This window comes from Theropithecus gelada, chromosome 15 (assembly GCF_003255815.1).
Source record: "Theropithecus gelada isolate Dixy chromosome 15, Tgel_1.0, whole genome shotgun sequence".
Taxonomy (NCBI): Eukaryota; Metazoa; Chordata; class Mammalia; order Primates; family Cercopithecidae; genus Theropithecus; species Theropithecus gelada.
In genome coordinates, this window is record NC_037683.1 from 42,831,364 (window position 1) to 42,852,074 (window position 20,711).

The following is a 20,711-nucleotide window of genomic DNA, read 5'->3' on the forward strand; positions in this document are numbered from 1 at the left end:
CCAATTGTTCCTGGATGGGCCCACGGTGCCAGGTTGTGCCACCACCAGCCTTCCAGCCTAGGGCATCTCTGGCTGCTATTTCTGTGAGCATCTGTAGGGCCAGCCCCTGCCTGGTTCCCTGAGATGTTAGAGTTTCGGCTTTCTGGGTAGCAGCTTCTTTTCAGTGCTGCCTGGGTCTGCATCCAGGATGCTCTCCATGTACTGAATCCTGTTTCCTCCTTTCTGCTCACAGTCCATTTTGGGGGGATCCCAGGGAAACCCCGTGTGCTGCACCACCAGGAACTTGGTGTGGGGGTTGGGCAGAGAGCCCTGGGTCAGGTGCCCCATTTGTGACCTCCCACTGCCCACTTCACAGGCTGGGGCACGGAGGGTCACCTCTCCTCTGAAAAATGGGTGGTTGGGAGGGTAGGAGAAGGTGGCAAGTGGAGACTGCTGCAGCGCAAGCCAGGGCTGGCTCGTCACAGCACCCACTGTGGCCCCAGTGCAGGGTCAGGCTCCTCCAGGTCCCTCCTCAGCAAATAGAGGCTTCAGTCTGTCCCCACCTGAGGCAGGGGGTGAAGGCCATACCAGTGACTTTGGCAACTCATTTCTCAGCAAAACCTCTGTCTGTGCTGGCCTAGCCTTGAGTTGGCTGTCTTTGGTATGAAGGACTGGGCTTGGGGGGGTTCTCACAAGGAAGCCTCCTCTCTGGAAAACCACCCAGGATTAGGGGACGCTGTCCTGGGACCTCCTGGCTGTGATCTGAGGCTCCCATCTGGGCTGGGGAGGAAGCTTTCCCCATCACTGGGGACCATGGACAGGCCCCGTGATGGCCCTGGCTGGTCCCTAGCCCTACCGTCACCCACAGGTGTGAATTTGAGGGGTTGGTGCACCAGGCTGCCAGTTCCCTACACTGCACCGCCTGTGCAGCCTCGGGGAGGAGACGCTCAGGGTTCCTCTCCTCCCTGTCCACATGGGCTCCTGGCTGGCCCCAGGGCCCGCTTTTCTGTGAATACCCTGCACTGTGGCTTGACTGCCTTTCTCATTCTTGCTCAACTTCTTTCATCTGCTGAGGCCCTTTCACCACCAAACTGTTGATGAAGTGTGCTGGTGGCTTGAGGGCGGCCGAGGGGCCCAGCTGCACCCTGCACAGGCTGGATACTGTGCCCCTAGGTTGGTCGTCGGGATGATGAGAGGTCCAGCCCCATGAGGCTCCTAGGAGGGCTAAAGCAGGTAAACTGGTGCAGAGCCTGGAGCCTGGCACAGAGGAAAGTGCCACCGATGGGAACGAGCAGCCCAATTTTTTTTTTTTTTTTTTTTTTTTTTTTTAGACGGAGCCTCCCTCTGCCACCAGGCTGGAGTGCAGTGGTGCAATCTCAACTCACTGCAACCTCCGCCTCTGTGGTTCAAGCGATTCTCCTGCCTCAGCCTCCCAAATAGCTGGGATTACAGGCATGCGCCCCCACGCCCAGCTAATTTTTGTATTTTTAATAGAGACAGGATTTCACCATGTTAGCCAAGATGGTCTCAATTTCCTGACCTCGTGATCTTCCCACCTCAGCCTCCCAAAGTGCAGGGATTACAAGCGTGAGTCACCGCGCCCGGGCTGAGCAGCCCTCTTATGAAGGAAACACCACCTGTGGGGCCCTGAGGCCTGCAAAAGCCCCAGCTGCCGGGGAGCTCTGGCCCAGGGGGTCCCTCTGCCTTTAGCCTTGGAATTCACATTCCCTATTCAGCAACAGCAATCAAAAAAGAATCAGGCAATGGGCACAGGGGCTACTGGATAAATGGCAGCCCACCTCTACCTTTTTCCCTCCCCTCCCCTGCCCCTCCCCTCGCCTCTTCCTTCCCTCTTTCCTTTCCCGTCCTTCCTCCCCTTCCTTCCCCTTCCTTCCTCCCCTTCCTTCCCCCTCCTTCCTCCCTCATCCCCCTTTTCCTCCTTCCCCATTCTCCTCTCCTTCCCTTCTTCCTCCTTTCTCCCCTCTTCCCCCCTTTTCTTCTTCCCTCTCTTCCTCCTCTCCGCTTCTCTTCCTCTCTCCTCCATCTCCCCACATCCCCCCAACCCCAGGCAGAGGAGAAGCTCTGCTCAGAGCTGGGTGCTACGCTCTTTCCCTGCCCTCCTGGGGAGAGGGGTGGGTGGTACTTTGCATTTGACCCAACACTATGTAACCTGGCTGCACCTTAGAATCACCTGAGTAGCGGTCACCATAGCTCACGCTTGTAATCCCAGCACTTTGCGAGGCCAAGGCAGGTGGATCACTTGAGGCCAGGAGTTCAAGCCCAGCCTAGCCAACATGGTGAAACCCTGTCTCTACTAAAAATATAAAAAATTAGCTGGGCGTGGTGGTGGGCGCCTGTAATCCCAGCTAGTTGGGAGGCTGAGGCAGGAGAATGCTTGAACCTGGGAGGCGGCGGTTGTGGTGAGCCGAGATCGTGCCATTGCACTGCAGCTTGGCAACAGGAGCAAAACTCCGTCACACACACACACACACACACACACACACACACACACACACACATATACAAATCACCTGAGTAGCTTTTTTAAAATGTTGGTGCTAGGTTCCTATGCCTGGAGCCTGTGGTGGGGCCCAGGCATTTCTCATACACAGAAGGGTTGGGGACACAGGACAGTGAGGACTAACTGCCTCCTCAGGCCCTGACAGGGAGCTGGGATTGAGAACTGCCTGTCCTACAGCGTCAACTCACCCAGGCCAAGCTCAGGTTACCAATGAGTAGACAGGGCTCAGAGACATTAGCTAATGTATCCAAAGTCACACAGCCACCAATGGAGCCGTGCTCCAGCCTAGAGCCCTTACTGCAAAGCCAGGGAGGACTCCCCCTGGTTTACCCCACCTCTGGAACCTAGAACACCTTCCCCAAGAACCCAGGGAAGGGGCATGCCTGGCCTGTGGCCTCCTGGGTATACCCTCAGTAGATAGTTCTAGGCCAAGGAAAATTAGAGGAAGAATTTCCTCATGGTTGCCTCAAGCTGGGATTGTAGCACTATTTCTCCCCTTCATCAGAGACAAGGGAAGCGTGATATCCACATGGCAGGGAGGCTGAGCAGGGACCAGTGGGCCCACCCCAGAGCATCTGTGCCTGCTGCTACTGCCCCTGGGGCACCTGCCTGCCCTTCCCTGCTCTTTCTGGAGGGTGTTTGGGGCCCACTCCTGGTGTCAGGTTCCTGGCCCGCACCACAGCTGTCGTCCCCTTCCCCCGGGGCTGCTGCCTTCCAGGGCTGCAGGATCCGATCCCTCTCAGCCCCACCTTCCCACCCTAGAGGACAGGACCTCAAGCTCAAAGCATGCCTTCCCCAGGCCTTAGGCCCCCAGCAAGCTGTGGGCCGACCTGCTCTATAGGAGAGGAAAAGGGAGTAACCCAGGGAACCTCCCTGGGGCAACATCCCTAAGAATAAAGGGACTTGGTCAAAGGAGGTGGAAGGCCCCCCTCCCAACATTCCCCAACAGAAGAGGTACTCACTTCCAGAGATTGCCCATGTTCAAGGCTGCTATCCTCCAAACACAGAGCGCCAGCCCCCAGGCACTGTCTCCTCATTCTTTCTCAACCCCCTCCCTCATGGACATGGGGCCATATCGTACAGAAAGTTCCACGTGGGGCATATAGATGGAGAACTTGTCCCCCACCCCCACCACACACACATATGTTCTAGTCCTACACAAGATGTTTACCTACACATGGAAGATTAATAACAAAGCCGGCCATTGGGCGCGGTGGCTCACGCCTGTAATCCCAGCACTTTGGGAAGCTGAGGCAGGCAGATCACGAGGTCAGGAGATCAAGACCATCCTGGCTAACACGGTGAAACCCCATCTCTATTAAAAATACAAAAAATTAGCCGGGCGTTGTGGCGGGCGCCTGTAGTCCCAGCTACTCAGGAGTCTGAGGCAGGAGAATGGTGTGAATCCAGGAGGCGGAGCTTGCAGTGAGCAGAGATAACGCCACTGCTCTCCAGGGTGGGCAACAGAGTGAGACTCCGTCTCCAAAAAAAAAAAGCCAGCCATGTGGGTGCACTGGGAAGGAGGAAGAGGGAGGTTTCCTGGCCCATCCCAATCCACACTAAGGCCTAATAGAAGGTGCTAGCAGATGGGCCCAACTTTGGAACCAGACGTGCTATGTGGTTTTCTAGCTAGGGGATCCTGGATAGGTCGTGCCCACTGTGGCGTCAGGTTCCCCATGTGTGCAATCCTGAATCTCGGCTCACTGCAACCTCCACCTCCTAGGTTCAAGTTATTCTCCTGCCTCAGCCTCCCGAGTAGCTGGAAATACAGGCGCATGCCACCACACCCGGCTGATTTTTGTATTTTTACTAGAGATAGGTTTTCACCATGGTGGCCAGGCTGGTCTTGAACTCCTGATCTCAAGCAGTCCACCTGCCTTGGCCTCCCAAAATGCTGGGATTACAGGCATGAGCCACCGCGCCCAGCCATCCATATGCTTCTTTGAAAGTTTAGATACCCAACTCTTGCATGCTAACACCAGAAGCATGCGTTCAGTCTGCCTGCTGGGCAGTCCGACTCCAGAAGGCCTGAATCAGAGCTGTAGGCTGAGGGTTTTCAGGACCATACTGCACACTGGGCTTCAGGTGGTAGGCAGGGAGCCCGTCCATCTCTTGGCAGGGGAGTGGTGCAGTGGACTATGAAAGCTGAGTCACATTCTAAGGAGAGAATCAAGAGCTCCCCAAGTACCTTGCCACTCCAAGCCTCAATTTTCTTATCTGTAAAATGGAGGTAATAATAGTGGCTAAATAAAGGGGTTGCTAGGCTTAGAAGAAATGATACAGATATGTAAAGTAGTAATAGTGTACTCTGTTATCCACTCCACAGCTATATATTGAGTGCCTACTATGTGCCACGGAGCAGTTCAAGGCCCTCAAGATAACGGTCTTTACTCAACAAAACCAAGAGCTCTTCGGAGACGTGGTGTGGTAGAGTGGCTGTGAGCTTAGCAGCCCTGGGAGCCATACTGCCTGGGGTCGCATGACTAGCCGTGTGATCTTAACCTAGGTACTTAACCTCTGTGTGCCGCAGCTTTCTTTTGTGTTAAATAGGTGAGTAATGGTATCAACCTCATAGGCCTGTGTGACAGTGAATGGAGGTAATGCACAGAAGGCGCTTAGAGCAGTGCGTGGCTCAGTAGTGTTCGGTAGGGGTGGTACCCAAAGGTAGGGCCTCCCCATTGTCTAGTGCCCTCAGGGCTCCCCAGCCGGCTAGGCTGGGCAGCAGCGCCCCCGCTGGTCCCGAGAGAAGGAAGGGCGTCCTCCTCTGCTCCCAGCGGCGCTCCCGGCTCCTCTCCTCCCTGCGGACTGGGAAGCCTCGGTAACAGCTGTAACTGCTCGGGGAAAGGAGCGCTTCCCCGGTCCGGCTCTGCGCGCGCACTGTACCTGTCCGGGATTGTCACATCCAGGGCTAAAACAGCCTTAAGAGGCCGACGCGGTTATTGTCTCCATTTCATCACGGGGGAAACTGAGGCTCCCGGAGGTCAGGTTCCTCACCCCACACCACGCAAAGAGGGCACGGCGGGACGTGGGGCTGGCGGCTCTGCTTGTCCCCAGCCTCCGCCTGGTGGCCAGCAACCCGCCCCAATCACTGCGACGTGTGCGCGCCTGCTCCCAGCACGTGTGCGCGCCCCGAGACCCGCCCCGGGAAGCCAGGAGCGCGGTTGGGGTCGTGGGGGCGGAAAAGGGTGGCCAGGGCGGACCCGCGGGGCGGGCGAGAGGGCGGACCTTTGGCCGGGCCCCCGCCCCGCCTTCCAGCCCCGCCCGCCGGGCTGCAGAGGGAGGCGGCGGCGGCTCTGGGCGCCGGGAGTCGGCGGGCGGCGAGGAGCGCGGAGCCGGAGCTGGACGCCGCCGCCGCCACCACCACCACCACCACCTGCGCGGCCGTCATCAAGGTAGGGCGGCCCCGCGCCGCCGGCCGTGCCTTCCCGGTCTGCGCGATGGGGACGTCGGGCGGGACGTGCGCACTGAGCCCCCTGCGGCTTCAGCTCTCGGAGAGGGAGGGATGCGGGGCTCGGCGCGCGGGGGACCTGGCTTTCAGCCCCTTTGCGTGACCTTGCACAAAGCACTGCTCCTCTTCAGGCCTCAGTTTCCCCGTCAGGATAGCGGGCTCATTGGTGGCCCCCTTCTCTCGGGGTTGTTGGGAGGGGCCGCCCCGAGGTCTGGGCTCCCGACGGCTCGCTGCCCGCATGAGTACTGTCTGCACCTCCCACCCCTCCAGCCCGCGGTGAGGGAAGCTCACTCTGGGCGCGGCCAGCCGGTCCCGACAGGCCCCTGCTGTGGCCCGGGTGCTCCATGGGACTCTTGTCGGGACCCTCCCCCTCTTGGCTGCGTTACCTGCTGGGCCTCAGCTTCCTGGTACAGGAAACGGTGGGGTGGGGGGTATCCCCGGGTCCCCGCCAAGCCGGCCTGGGCGTGCAGGTGGGGCATCAGCCGGCCCACCAAGAGGGTTTACTCGTCTGGGGCTGGAGGAGCCCTAGGTTGGAGGTGGCTGGACTCCTGGCGGCACGACTGCCTGGACCAGCCCCACGTAGGCATCTCGATTTACAGAGTGGTACAGGACAGCTCCTTCCCCTTCCCCACCCGGGCCAGGTACTGGTGCCTAGCTGTGTGTCCCAGAGCTAGTGTGTGATAAGGTGTGACACACACTAGCTGGTGTGACAAGGGTTGACTGGCGGCCACGCCTGGACCTCAGAGGGGTAACAATGACAAGGGGCTGTGTCTGCGTGGCATTAAGGGATGGGACAGAGCACAGGTCTGAGGGACTGTGGTCCAGGCTCCCTAGGTAAAGAAGACCTATGGCATCTGGCCCAGCCCCTCTGTAAGATCCCCTCTGGAAGGTCTTGCTGCCCCCTTGCACACTCCTTGTGATGGGGATCTCATTAGTTGTAAACCAGGCTGGAATCTGCTACCCAGTCACTGCCTCTCCTGCTGGTCCTGCTCTGAACACACAAACAACCTCTGACCCTTCCTCCCTCACCCTGGAGCAGTGATCAGGTCCCTTAAGTATGCTCACCTCCAGCCCCAGCAGTTTCTCCCATCAAAGCCCAGGGAGCCAAGGCAAGAAGAGGGAGCTGAGGTGTCTGCCCCAGAGCAGACTGTGGGACCTCCGCTTTCCTGGGGCTTGTTTAGAACCCACCTGTGCCTCAAAACTGGAATGTGCCTCAGAACTGGAATATGTCTCTCGAGCTTCCTGCCCCTCCTGGGGACCTTCTGAGAGGTCTGGAGTGAGGAGAGCCGGAGCCCCTCTGCAGGCCTTTCCTGCCCCATGTGGCCTCCTCTCCACCTGCCTGATGCCTGCCCTGTTTGAGGGAGTGGTTTCTAAGAATCACTTCTCAGCCTTCTGGACTTTCTTGTCCCCTTCATGACCTGCCCCACACCCAGGGACTTTCTTACAGCCAAAAGAGGGCAGGAGACCCCTGGACAGGTCGTGAGCTCTTTGTCATCACAGGTATGCAAGCAGAACCTGGGGTGAGCTACCTCGGACTGAAAGTCTGTGGAATTCTAGGGCTGAAGTAGTGCCTATGACCTTGCCCTGCGGCCGTGGTGGAGCTGCACAGGACTGGGAGCCGGACCACAAATGAGTGTTATTATCCCCTCGTAAAAGCAGGCAAAGTATATGTGCTGGCCCATGAGCCCAGCTCCGACGCACAGGCTTAAGTGCTACCTGGGTCTCCTGTCATCTCGACACATGTATAATCTGGGCCCTGTTTTCCTGCTTGCCTAGTTCAAGCCTTTTTGGCCTGATTTAGGAGCATGGCAGATTCGGGTTATTAAAAAGTCATGCTATGACTTTAATTGCTAATAGTTTTTAAGTGCACCATGGAATTATGGAATGTCTAAGCTGAAAGGAGCCTTAAGACATCATCTCATTCAACCCCCTCATTTTACAGATAGGCATCCCCTGTCCCCAGAGGGGATGTGACTGGGCAAAGGTCACACAGCAAACCAGCAACCGAGCCCAGGGATCCTGATTCCAAGATTGGAGTGCCTTTTTTTCCCCCAGAAAACACATAACATTTAATAAATGAAAGGAGGCTGTATTTATTCCTGTAAAATTAGGAAAAATAAAAATACAAGGATGAAACTCTGCGCTGGCAAGGCTGTAGGGATTCGCCTGTGGCATTTAATTTTGCAGAGCAATCTGGTAGCCTGTTGTCATGAAAATGACCCTACTTGCCCTTTGCCTTTAGCCAGCTACTTTGAGGGCTTTATCCTAAGGAAGTAACTATAGAGAGAGACATATGTATAGTGCTGTTATTTGTAAGAAGTTGTCTTCTGGCCGGGTGCAGTGGCTCACACCTGTAATCCCAGCAGTTTAGGAGGCCAAGGTGGGCGGATCACCTGAGGTCAGGAGTTCGAGACCACCCTGGGCAACATGATGAAACCCTGTCTCTACTGAAAATATAAAAATTAGCCAGGTATGGTGGCACATGCCTGTAATCCCAGCTACTCGGGAGGCTGAGGCAGGAGAATCACTTGAACCCAGGAGGCAGAGGTTGCAGTGAACCGTGATTGCACCACTGCACTCCAGCCTGGGCGACAGACCGAAACAACATCTCAAAAAAATAAAGAAAGAAGTTGCCGTCTAGTGAAGAAGTGTTCAGTAAACATTTCATTTGACAAATACAACTTAAAAAAATAGTGGCACTGAAGCTTACAGTACCAGAGTCTGGCCAGCATAGAAACAGTTTAATCCAGAAGAAAGACCATGAGACGAAAGTCAGCAGACATAGATTCCAGGATGAAGTGTTCCTCTGCCCTACCTTGGGCCAATCCGTTCCCCTCTCTGGACCTCACTTTCCCCATCTGTGAAATGGGGGTAGACTCAGCAGTTGCTGAATTTGTTTGAGCTCTGACAGCCAACCTCTTAGAGTGAACAAATCTCAGTAGCCAAGCCGAGATTGGAAGGAGATTCGTTAATTGAATCTCCTTAGACGCAGGCAGCTAGCTCCCCACTGAGGGGTTTCAGCCTTAAATCTCTGCTATTTCAAAATGACCAGAAGCTGGATTGTTTTAGAAGTTGGTGTGTTTTTATCTTCTCTATTAAATCTCAGGAGGTCCAGAAAATAATTGAGCAGAATCTTCTTGTATTGTAAGTCTATAATCCGTGCCTTGCCTCCTTCAGAACAGATTGGACGTGCTTTGCAATCACACCTGGTCTGAAGGGGCAGGAGTAGGTGACTTTGCTTCTGTGGGCAAACTGTGCCTCCTGGGGGTCTGCAGGCTGCTATGGGAAACTTACTAGGTTAAACCACATGAAATGGCCAGTATGTGACTTGTTTTGACTTACAAGAAATGGCAATTTCATTTGGTTCAGCCTAAATAGAAAAAGATATACAGGTATTTAAAGAGTGGTGTGCTCCTTACTATAATTGAGAGATTGGCAGGGTGTGGTGGGGACAAGGAAGGTGTGATTATGAGCTTGGAGAAGTCAAGGAGGAGGGACATGAGAGCCTCACTTTGAAGAATCACTAATAGTAATAATAATAGCTAACATTCGTTGAGTATTTACCACTAGCCTAATTTTGTCCTAAGTGTTTATGTTCATTCGTTTGTTTGGTCATTCAGCTAGTATTTATTAAACACCTACATTGTACTAGGTTTTTTGTTGTTGGTTTTTTTTTTTTGAGACAGAGTCTCGCTTTGTTGCCCAGGCTGAAGTGCAGTGGCATGATCTCAGCTCACGGCAATCTCTGCCTCTGCCTCCTGGGTTCAAGTGATTCTCATGCCTCAGCCTCCTGAGTAGCTGGGATTACAGGTGCGTGCCACCATGCCAGCTAATTTTTGTATTTTCAGTAGAGACGGTGCTTTGCCATGTTGGCCAGGCTGGACTCGAACTCCTGACCTCAAGTGATCCGACCATCCTGGCCTCCCAAAGTGTTGGTATAACAGGCGTAAGCCACCACACCCAACCTGTACTAGGTATTTTCTAAGTGCTGGGGAAAGGGGGAAGGTGCTAACATTAAACAAAATAGACCAGAAAGATCTTCCCCCAAAGAACTTACAATCAGATGCGGGGAAAGGCAGATGAAAAACAGTAAGTAAAATAGATGAATAGGTGATAAATAAAATAGGTGATAAATGAGATGGAGCAAATATAGGAGGGGTTAGGGTATGCGAGGGTGATGGGAAGAGGCGTGCAGTTTTAACGAGGGTGGGCTGGGGGCCTCATTGAGAAGGTGATTTTTAGGCAAAGGCTTGAAGGAAGAGAGGGGTGAGTCAGGCTCATTTCTGGGGAAACAGCCATTCAGGTGCAGGAAACAGCTGGGGCAAAAGCCCTGAGGCAGGACCATGCCTGGCGTGTTCAGAAAAGCACGAGCTGGAACAGACTGATGGTAAGAGAAGAGGAAGAGAGGAACAGGCAGGCTCTGGGCTAGACTGTGTACCCCACCATGCTCACGATGGAATCCTGTGAGTGTATGAGGGAGCTACTCTTTTTATTCCTCTTTTCCAGTTAAGAAAACAAAGATACAGAAAAGTTACGTGGCTTATTGAAACTGTGTCTCATGGAGAATCTAGGACTTTCAGCCAGGGTCAGCGGGGAGCCATGGAAGGCTTTTGAATTGGGTAGGAACATGGCCAGATTTGAATATTGGTGTGATTCCTGTGAGATTGCCATGGTCTGAATATTTATGTTCCTCCAAAGCTCATATGTTGAAATCTTACCCCATAAGGTGACGGTATTAGGAGGTGGGGCTTTTGGGAGGGAATCAGGTCAGGAAGGCAGAGCCCTCATAATGGGATTGGTGTTGTTATGAAAGAGGCCCCAGAGAGACCCTCACCCGTTCCACCACATGAAGACACAATAAGAAGGCGGCGTTCTATGACCCAGGAAGTGGGCCCTCACCAGACTCCAAATCTGCTGCCTTAGTCTTGGACTTCCATCCTCCAGAACTGTGACAAATACATTTCTGTTGTTAATAAAGCACCCAATTTTTTTTTTTTTTTTTTTTTGAGATGGAGTCTCGCCCAGCCGCCTAGGCTGCAGTGCAGTGGCATGATCTCTGCTCACTGCAACCACTGTCTCCCAGGTTCAAGCGATTCTCCTGTCTCACCCTCCTGAGTAGCTGGGATTACAGGCGTCCGCCATCATGACTGGCTCTTTTTTTTTTTTTTTTTGAGATAGAGTCTCGCTCTGTCACCCCGGCTGGAGTGCAGTGGCAGGATCTCAGCTCACTGCAAGCTCCACCTCCCAGGTTCAGGCCATTCTCCCGCCTCAACCTCCCCAGTAGCTGGGCTACAGGCGCTCACCACCACACCCGGCTAATTTTGTTTTTGTATTTTTAGTAGAGACGGAGTTTCACAGTGTTAGCCAGGATGGTCTCGATCTCCTGACCTCGTGATCCGCCCTACTCGGCCTCCCAAAGTGCTGGGATTACAGACATGAGCCACCACGCCTGGCCAAAGCACCCAATTTATGGTATTTTGTTGTAGCAGCAGCAGTGGACGAAGACAGGTGCAGAGAGACGGCTGTAGAAATAGTCCAGGTCTGGAGTGCTGCGGTGGGACCTGGGCAGTGAACTCAGTGCTAGAAGAGAGGTTGGGGTCCAGGCCAGGTGAGCAGGAGGAGGATGAGGAGGAAGCCAGGCTGGCCCTGGGCTTATTTATTTAACAAACACTTATTAGCACTTCTTACCACCATCTGATATTTTATGTACATTAACCCAATCCCCATAACAACCTATATGGTAGATACTGTTACTTATTATTTCTCCCATTTTAAAATGGATATATTGTGTGTAAATGATATCTCATAAAGTTAATTTACAAAGAAAATACATTTTTAAAAGTATAAACACTTGATAATGGAGACTTTTAGAAAAAGGCAGGAAAACAGACAAAATAAATTACCATATCTTCTCCTCTTCTCATCCCACATAATGAATATAAACATTTACTTTCTGTCTTTTTTCTACTATCATTCCCATTTTATAGATGAGAACACTGAGGCCCAGGGAAGTTGGGTAGCTAGCCCAGGATCATACATTCAATCCATGTCATCTGCCTCCAGCATCCAGGGTCTTAATCACCATCCCCTGCTGCCTGTAGTCAATCCTGGGAATGTCAGAGTTGGTGGGTTCCATTAAGATACCATCCCCCAAACCTAGCCCCTCCCCACCCAGCCACCCCACTCATGGCATCATTTCACAGATAGGTAAAGTGAGGCCCAACGAGAGATGGGGCCTTGCTCAGCATCTGTCAGCCAGTCAGGAGCAGATATGTGAAGTCTCATTCAAATAAGAAATTGGGAGCTGAGCATTTGTGCAGGGTTGATATGACAGCTGCTTCTAGCCTGGCCTTGAGCCTGGAGTTTGCAGGGGTCTGACAAATGGCATGTCCCTGCCCACAGGCAGTGCAGGGGACTACCAGGGCAAGCGTGTGTTCCCTGGGCCCAAGAGTCTTGTCCCTCCAGCCAGCCCTGGGTGGGAGGTGAGTTTGGGGCTTTGCCCACATTGCAGGCCCCCTGAGAGTTGTCTCCTGTACTCTGACTGTGCATTTATTTCTGGCTCTGGTGCCAGCAAACTCCTGGGGCTGCCTGCTGCCAGTGATGCAGCCCTGGCTTCTAGCCCCATCTCAGACACTGAGTGGCCTTAGGCCAGGGTCTTTCCTGGCTCACCTGCAGAATGGCATCATAATGGCCCCAGCCACAGGATGAAGTAAGAAGTGCAAGGGAAGTTCTTGCACAGGGTGTGGTCCATGGCGTGCTCAATAACTGGGCAACTCCTGTGGCTGTTCCTAAGGCTACACCAGGGTGTTGGCCCAGGCTGGAGAATTGAGCCCACTGCAGACAGAGCCTCCCTCCTGCCAACCTCCCTTTCACACCTGGCTGACCAGGTAGAGCTGCCCGAGACATCAGAAACTAGCCTCCAGCAATGGTTTGGAGTCTAAGATCGCAGACAACAAGGGATACAGTGCAGCAAAAGAACCCAGGCCTCTAAGGAAGGAGAGGTGACCCCGCTACTGACATGCTCCTTAGGCAAGTCTTCACCCTTCTTTATGACTCAGTGTCCTCATCTGTGAAAGGAGGAGAATAATTCCTGCCTTAGTCATTGAAATGATCTTCACCCCAGCAACCATCTATTGATGTTTTTCTAATGCTTGGGGAGTGTGAGTGTAGACGAGCTAGACCCATCACAGCTGCGAGGGCCCATAGCCTGGCAGGAGCACTACGGTTATCATAGGGAAGCCCAGGAGCTGTGGGGCCTCCAGGAGGGGCACCTAACCCAGCCTAGGGTGGAAGTGGGGGGTCGGGGAAGCCTCCCTAGAGGAGCTGATGCCTGAGCTGGGTTGTTAGTGGGATTTGGAGATGGCCAGACTATGAGGGTAGAAAAATAAGGGAAGATACTGGGTCAGTCACTTGACTTCTTCAAGTGTCAGTTTCTTCATTTATAAAATGGGGATAATAAATACCTGCTCTGCCTAATTTATAGGCTTGTTGTAAGGCTATAAATTGGATAAAAGTAAGGAGGCACTTTAGGAACTACAAAATGCCAGGCACCTACCTATTCATTATTTATTGTGATTTCTGGGGCCCCTAGGGGTTAGGAAAATACCAGGCCAGCATCTGGAGCTGGGAGAACTTCCGGTTGGTTTTGAAAGGGCTACAATCAAATTGGACAGAGACAGGCAACCGCCATTAAACATACATCCCTTGATTTAAGAGTTCTGGAGTATTTCTGTGCCTGGGTGCGGCTTTGTTTGGTGGGGTCCCTGAAGGCAGCCATGACCGCATCACAGATCACAGCCACATTCTGAGGATGAGGAGGAACAACGTCAGACCCAAAGCATTACATCCCTGTAGAGGCCTGGGACCTGCCAGGGGTAGGGATAGAGGACTGGAGCACCGTGGGGCCGCCATGAAGGAACCAATCTGTTTAGAGAGAGGGCCACCATGTCATGGTAAGAGAAAGAGTAGTACGTGTGGAATGAGCCTGTTTGGGTTTGAATATGAGAAAAGAATCTTTCCCCAGCGTGCAGACATAGCAAAATATTCAGACAGAGAGACATCAAGCTAATTATCACTAGGTGGTAGAATTTTGTTTTCTTTAGTCTTTTCTACATTTAAAATGTTTTGGCTGGGCATGGTGACTCCTCCCGGTAATCCCAGCACTTTGGGAAGCCAGGAGTTTGAGACCAGCCTGGGCAACAAAGTAAGACATTGCCTCAATTAAAATAAAATAAAATAATGTTATACATGATAGATAATTTATTTCTTTAAAGATTTTGGTGATATGTGTACAGTTATTCCTAAATATTCAGCTTCCAGGACACCCAAGGATATCAAAATCTGTGGATATTAAAATCCCTGATATAAAATGATGTAGCATTTGCATGTAACCTACACACACCCTCCTGTATACTTTAAGTCATCTATAGATCACTTACAATGCCTAACACAATGTAAATGCTATGTAACTAGTTGTTGTACTGTATATACATATTTTTATGCTCTGTCACCCCGGCTGAAATGTAGTGGCACAATCTCGGCTCACTGCAAACTCTGCCTCCCGGGTTCAAGCGATTCTTGTGCCTCAGTCTCCTAAGTAGCTGGAATCACAGGCATGTACCGCCATGCCCAGCTAATTTTTTGCATTTTTAGTAGAGATGGGGTTTCGCTATGTTGGCCAGGCTGGTCTCGAACTCTTAATCTCAAGTAATCTGCCTGCTTCGGCCTCCCAAAATACTGGGATAACAGGTGTAAGCTACCACATCTGGCCCGTTATACTGTATTTTTAAATTTGTATTTTTTAATTGTTGTATTGTTATTTTTAATTTTTTCACATATTTTCCATCTGAGGTTGATTGAATCTACAGATGCAGGACCCACAGATACAGAGGGCCAACTATGTATGCAATATAAGTTATAATGATATTTAGATAATAAAATGATCAGGCCGGTCTGACATCACCAGGCTGCAGGGATGAAGGCAGCACTCACAGCATAAGGACTTTGGTGAGGCCTGGATGACATCCCCAGTGCTGGCCTTCGGAACAGTTGGGAGCAGAGTCCAGGGATGGCTTGATGGAGTCACACTGGAGGAGACGTCTGTGGGGGTTTCTGAAGGTGGGAGCTAGGACTCTTTTCTTGGGACAAAGACTTGGGGTTTTGGGTGGCTGCAAGCACACTGTGGAACCTACCACATCAGTAGCAACAGAGGGTCAGAGGCAGAGGTGAGGGTCCTGCTGAAGTTTGGGCCACTTTCTGAGCAAGACTAGGACAGCTGAGACAGATCCACAGGGGCGCCAGGCCAGGGAAGGGCCTGAGCCTTCAAATTCCATGAAGCTTTGGAGATCCAGGGTGAATGCTAGGCCTCAACAGACCCTTGTCCCTTAACGATTTGTTGTTCTTGGTCTTTGGTCCTATCTCACAGGCGTTCCAGCCTCTTTGCAAGGGAAGTAAAGAATCTAAGCTACTGTGGTATTTCATTCAAAGCAGGGCTTATCTATTGTGAGATGTACCCTTATTTTATAATCCATTAAGAAAGAAAAAGCAACAAAAACTATTATTGTAAGTTGCATCCCAGTTTCAGAGATGTTAAAATGTAAAAAACTGTCTTGGAATCATGTGACACGTGGCAGGCCCCCAGTGAGACTCTTAGTGTGTATTCACTCATTGCATCTTCACCATCGCATTGTAGCTAGATAGTCTTGTCCTCTTTTTACAAATAAGGAGGCAGGAGCCCAGAGAGGTTGAGTAAATTTGCGAGGTCACAGAGCCAGCAAGAGGCAAAGCTGGGTTTTGAACCTGGTCTAATTAGATTCCACTTATTTTTCCTCATCCAACCCCACAAAGAAAAGGTTCCTGGGTCCTGGCCCTTGGGAAGAACAGAATCTCCACACTGCCAGCTCAGAAATGTTCCAGTGGCCTGGTCATTAAAAACCTGGTACTCTGAGTAATGGGGGTGGGGAGTGTGGAGGAGGGCTGGGGAGATAATGAACAGGAAGGAGCTTTGAGAGCTTGCTGGCAGGGTCACTAGCCTCATCCTTGTTGAAACCATTCCAGGAGTGGCTCGGCCTGTGTGGCCTGCCCTGGAGAAAGGCTGTCGAGATATCTGCCCCACACAGATCATCCTGGAGCCTCGCCCAGACTGACCCATTCATTCGTTCCCTAAAAAGTTATCTTTCAATGTAATTTTTTGACTAGGACCTTTGTTCACAATTGATTACTCTCTGTATGTAAAGCATTAGAGATACCGAGCACAGCAAAACAGACACAGGTCCATCTTTGAGGGCTCGCCGACCAAACGGGAGATGGACAGTAATCGTAGAGTCCCACAGAACCTGGAGGAGGAGAGAGGAGTGAAGGGCGTGCAGAGTAGAGAATGTGCTGAGTCCAGGGTCACCGCAGACGGCTGCAGTCCAGGGCACAGATGGTGCAGGTCAAGGAAAGGAGGGTATTTGGAGATGAGATGGCTCTTTTAAGGAGGTGAAACTGAGGCTCAGAGAGGCCATAGGACTTTTCTGAGGTAACACAGCTCAGAAGTGACTCTCCTTTATGGTTTTCTGTGTTGTGGGTTCCTTTCTTGAGTTTTCCTTTGGAGATGAAAACATGATGTGAGGGGAGCCGTGGCCTGCGAGGGGATGGTTGGGATGTTCTAAGGAAAGGACGTTGAGCTGAGATCTGAAAGATGAGAAGGGGGTGACCAGGTGAGGGTGGGGAGGGAGGCATGCTGCACAGGAGAAACAGCCTTGCAAAAGTTCTCCGGCTGGAGGAAACAGGCCTTTGAGGAACTGAAAGCACCATGTGCAGCTCAGATCCCTGGGCAAGGTGAGGCTGGGGAAGTAGAACAAATGGCCGCCGAATGGTCTGCTCACATTTATGTATTTCGAAAAGATCAAGGGCAAGATGGTTGGTGGCAGAGACTAAATGACCAAGTTTAACAGATGTTTGGAGCCAGGCACTGTGGCTCACGCCTATAATCCTAGCACTTTGGGAGACGGAGGCATGAGGATTTCTTGAAGCCAGGCGTTCCAGACCAGCCTGGCAACATAGTGAGACCTCATCTCTAAAAAAAAAAAAAAACAAGAGAGAGAGATAATTTGAAGGTGGGACAGGAGGCTGGGATTAGTGATGGATTGGCATTGGATACAAGAAAAGGGAGGCCACATGGGTGCCCGTGGGTTCTGGCTTTTCCGGCAGTGCCCTTCTCATGGCCTGACTTGCAGAGGGAGTCGTGCTGGGGGACACAAGCAACATGGGAGCAGCCTTCACCGCACTGGGGCCTTCTGCCCAGGGCTGGTTATTGTCCACTGTTTTCCTCCCAGCTGAGCTTGGATATCCTGGTTCACCCAGTGCTGGGGTTTGCCAGATGATGTGCAAAAAAGTCAGTGGGGTGAAGCACTTTAGGGTGTTGATAAGAGTGAGCTGATGTCCCAGGTTATTGAGGACAAGAAATGGGCTTCCACAGTATGCCCATGGGAATCACATGGCCCCCACACCATCCCTGGAGCTGAACATTCAGCAAAGCTGTTGCTGAGCGTGGTGGTGGAGTCGGGGCATTGCTTGATGCATTGTGTCATCCTGGAGAGGGGTCTCTGGTTGCGGCTTCCAGGGCCCTCTCCTCGGGCCTGAACCTGTGTTTACGGATCCATCAGAGGGGACACTGGCAAAGGGCTGGTCACATCTGGCAGGTGACAGGAGGCTGGAGGTGGGGAGGGTGCGGTCAGGAGGGGTGCTTGAATTAGTGAATTTGGAAGCAGGTGGAGCATTTTCACCCAGTGACAGAGTTAGTTCACTGTGTGGTCAAAAGAAGGGATGGTGCAGGTCAAGGAAAGGAGGGTATTTGGAGATGAGATGGTTCTTTTAAGGAGGTGAAACTGAGGCTCCAAGAGGCCATGGGACTTGTCTGAGGTCACACAGCTCAGAAGTGACTCTCCTTGTATGGTTTTCTGTGTTGTGGGTTCCTTTCTTGAGTTTTCCTTTGGAGGTGAAAACATGATGTGAGGGGAGCCATGGCCTCCGAGGGGATGGATGGGAATGCTTGCAGGGGGACTTCCTGGAAGAAGGAGCATTTCTCTAAGCTGAGCCTTGTAGCAGCTGGTCATACAGAGTGGTGGATAGGGCGTTACTGGCAAAGGAAACGATGTAACCCAAGGACTGGAGAGGAGAAAACTTACTAGGCCTATGTGGGATGCAATGAACATAGGGTTTGGTTTGGCTCAGTATAAGAGGCAAAGCATAAGGTATTTGCCAGATGCCAAGGGCAGGGAGGTAGGTGCAGCCTGCCCTGTCAGGGAGGAGTGTTTTGGCTCTAACATTGTTTAGAATTGCAGGCACATTATGATCATAAAATGTCAGACTTTGAGGCAGTTTTTTGTTTGTTTGTTTTGTTTTGTTTTGTTTGAGATGGAGTCTCACTCTGTCACCTAGGCTGGAGTGCCGTGGCGTGATCTCAGCTCACTGCAACCTCTGCCTCCTGGGTTCAAACAATTCTCCTGCCTTAGTCTCTTGAGTAGCTGGGATTATGGGCGCCCACCACCACACCTGGCTAATTTTTGTATGTTTAGTAGAGACGGGGTTTCACCATGTTGATCAGGCTGGTCTCCAACTCCTGACCTTGTGATCCACTCGCCTCGACCTCCCAAAGTGCTGGGATTACAGACAAGTGCCACCGTGCCTGGCCTATTTTTAAGTTCTCTGTTGAAAATGCACCTCCTGAGTGTCTGCGCCCGACCGACTGCTCACCTCCCTCCTGCCCTCGTCCCTGCCACTTCCCCTTCCCCGCTTGCCTCACATCCCTTCTTGATATACTCCTGGGCCACACCTTGGCTTTGAATCCCCAGCTGAGAAGCTATTGAAGGTTTTGGAATAGAGGATGCTGCCACCTACCAGTAGCCCAAGTGGGGTCTCAGCTTTAGAGAGGTGGGATCTGAGATGAGGACAGCCTGGAGGAGGCAGGAAGGACCTGGAAGATGGGGAGGATGAGAGATAGGAGCAGGATTGCAGGTCATTGCTTCATGAGACCCAGGACCCATGTCCACAGCTGCCCACCAACACGCCAGGCCCAGGCCAGCACAATGCTGGGCAGCAGGGGCTCGGCGTCCTGCAGAGTCACTATTGTGGCTGGTAGGCAGAGGCAGAATCCTCATATTCTAGCAGTCCCAGATCTCGGCCACTCACGTAGGACCTTCCAGAGCCTAGGGAAGGGTTTCTTCCCAGCCCACAGATGTCAGCGAGACTTTACGGGCACTCAAACAGCAGCCCAAGAACTGGTTTGATTCGTTCCATTTTACAGATGAGGAAAATGAGGCTTCAGAGTGAAGCCAACCGAGAGGCACAGTAAAGTAAAAGGATCAGTAAAGAGCTAGACTGTGGCCACTTTTAGCAGCCATTTGTAGCATCAAAGCCTAGAGATGTGCATTCTCGCCAGGATCTGCCACTGACCAGCCAGGTGACCTTGGACAAGTCACATCCCTTCTCAGGTTCTTGTTTCCTCACCGGCAAAGTGAAGGGTAGACTAGATCATTTCTGCCATCCTTTGAGATTAAAAATTATCTCTGACTCTCTTCATCTTCTATCCCAATTGCCTCCAAAGTGATCTATGCAAGATGGACATTGGGGTGCAGGAAAAAATATCTAAACAAATAAAACAAAAAAATTCAGCTTTACTCACATTTGCCAGGTGGAGACACACTCCCCAGCTGGGGTGTCAGGCAGCCTCGTGTCTCATGTGGTCCAGGACTCCCCAGAGAGAAGGGGAAACACTCTGAGAAAGGGTAATGACCTTACTCTTTGGTCTGTTTTTGGAAGTTATCCCAATTAATTAACCTGGTTAATTAATCCAAGTTAATCCAGACTAATCCAGATTGGATTTACAAATTATATTCACCACTTTAAGCTAACTAGCCCTTACAAAATGGACACGTGGTTTTTAAAGATTCCTACTGAAAAATTGTGACTTGTTAGTAGTGCTTACTTACTATGCTAATAATGCTAGTACGTGAAGACAAGGAAATGGAAGAGGTTAAGTGCCGGCCTGTAATCCTGGTACTTTGGGAGGCCAAAGCAAGAGGATCGCTTGAGGCTAGGAATGTGATACAAGCCTGGGCTACATAGCAAACCCCTGTCTCAAGAAAAAGTTTAAAAATTAGCCGGGCATGGTGGCACATGCCTGTCGTCCCAGCTACTCAGGAGGCTGAAGCAGGAGGATTGCTTGAGTCCTCCTCAAGGGAGTTGTAGGCAACAACGAGCTATGATGGCACCACTGCACTCCAGCCTAGGTGACAGAGCGAGACTCTGTCTCTAAAAAATTTTTTTTAATAAAAACAAATTTAAAAGAGAAAAAAAGTGAGAGAATTAACACTGGGGTTTCCAGTGCAGTCACTTCATCAGCCACAAGACCCAGGACAAAAACAGTGACAAGCTAGTAAGTCTGACAAGAAGTCAGCTCAAGTTTGTTTGTTTGTTTATGTTAGGGGACATTTTGAAATACGTATTTACAGTCACTCTGGTTAGTGATGAATCTCACTCAGTGTACGTTTTGTCTTGCGAGGTTTGATAATGTTTACTTGTATAGCATATAAGATAATGGGGTGTGAGCTCAGTTTTTTTGTTTTTTTGTTTTTTGGTTTTTTTTCTTGTAGAAGAGGTGAATGATCAAAAAAGTTTGGAGATCACCTGAGGTCAGGAATTTGAGACCAGCCAGGCCAACATGGTGAAACCCCATCACTATTAAAAATACAAAAAATATTTGCCAGGTGTGGTGGCACA

At 51.4% G+C, this 20,711-nt stretch overlaps 1 protein-coding gene across 1 annotated transcript in view; it reads left to right on the forward strand.

Annotated features, from left to right (window-relative positions):
* The first annotated feature begins 5,683 nt into the window (after positions 1–5,683).
* CORO2A (coronin 2A) overlaps positions 5,684–20,711 on the forward strand; it is a 67,598-nt gene continuing 52,570 nt past the window's right edge. The window contains exon 1 of the mRNA XM_025359045.1: positions 5,684–5,892. The gene's annotated coding sequence lies outside the window, so the exon portion shown is untranslated. The remainder of the gene's footprint in view (positions 5,893–20,711) is intronic.